We start from the raw sequence: 1,661 nt of genomic DNA on the forward strand, positions 1-1,661 counted from the left end.
TATCTGGGATCTTTTTCAGTTCTACAATTATTCCTTAGTGTTACTAACAATATTTATCTCTGAGTAACTTAAAATTACCAATGAAATATAACAATTTTCATACTGGGGGAGGGGAACACTTTGAAGCTGATTTTCAGAGAACTGAAAAAACATGTTCTATTAGAGGGCTTTTCAAACTTGTGGGTCAAAATGGATAATCTGCCAATCTTGTAAAAATGCAGATTCAGCAGGTCAGTTATACAGCCAGAGATTCTGAATTTCTATTAATAAGCTCCCAGGTGATACTACTTGCCACTGGTCTGATAAATGCACTTTGAGCAGCAAGGTTCTAGGATTTGAAGAAATGTACTATTGACAAGCTCGGCCAGTCCAGATACTACTAGAGAACATTAACTATGACCAGGAATAAAAAGACACGATAAGGAAAACATGGCCACAAAGTTTCATGATGAAATGTCTGGGATTTGCATTAGTATAAGAGGCGAGAAGTAGATGGAGGAAACAAAAGGTCTAACTTGGTAACTGAAGCTGAGTGATAGGGGTTTATTATATTCTTTTTTGTATATTTGAAATCTCTCATAATAAAAAGTGAAAATTCCTTGATTCAAAACCCTATACACCACCACTAACTCCAAGTGAATGAAAACAGACATGCCAAATACTTTCTGTCCACTGAAATGGGAGCAAGGGAGAAAGGAAGGATAGGACAGAAAAAGTTTCAAGAAAGGTGGTCACGTGAAGCTAGAAAGGGTGTGTTTGTATTTAAAGATATTACACATAATCTAAGCTTTTAAAATATCAATGGCCCCTTGTTTACTTTTTACATCTTTAAGAAAAACTTCAGACCCAAACAACTCAATATTTATTGAACAGGAGGATTTTAAAACCTCCTTTAAAAACTGGTTAAATGTCATGAGATTTGATAAGGGTAGTATCAATGTCCAAACATTTTAATGTTAAAAAATTATGAAGTGTGTGCTGGACAAAAAAAAATTGTAGTTTTTAAATATCATGAGTATTTGCAGTATTTTTTAGCTAGGTAGAAAAAGAAATTTAGGCTACAGAATATAAGACAATTTCTCCTTGAAAAGCAACCACTAAATAATAAAACACTAAATTCAAGGTAATGATAACTTCTGGGGAAAGAATGAGGTAGTAAGATCAAGAAGAGGTACACATGGGATTTCAGTCAATCTGTAATGTTTTCTTCCTTTCAAGTAACACATAAAAATTACATTTAAAATATGGAAACTGTTAGATGGTGATACAGTTGAGTGGTAAGCACGCAGGTATTCATTATGGTTTTTTACAATTTTCTGCACATTTGAACACTGTATCTTGTTCTTACTGTATGATACTCAACTTCAGACTTTATGCTTTTATTTGCAAAATCTGGAACTAAAAAAGATAATTAAGAATATATTCAAAATAACAAAGAGTAACTATGAAATCAAGATTTCTTATAACCAGCATATATATACTAATATTGTGGTTTAAAATTTTCTCCTGAATTCTTACCATCAGATTTCTAGAAACCACTATTTGGCTAAAATAGAAATCTACGTATATTTAATTTCACTTACAAATTCTGTACCCTCTTCTGAATGAAAAGAATGTTTTCAGATTTATGCTCCATTTTAATATACTAAGGCAGCCAGAAA

The sequence above is a fragment of the Lemur catta genome, chromosome 3 (genome assembly GCF_020740605.2).
Source record: "Lemur catta isolate mLemCat1 chromosome 3, mLemCat1.pri, whole genome shotgun sequence".
Taxonomy (NCBI): Eukaryota; Metazoa; Chordata; class Mammalia; order Primates; family Lemuridae; genus Lemur; species Lemur catta.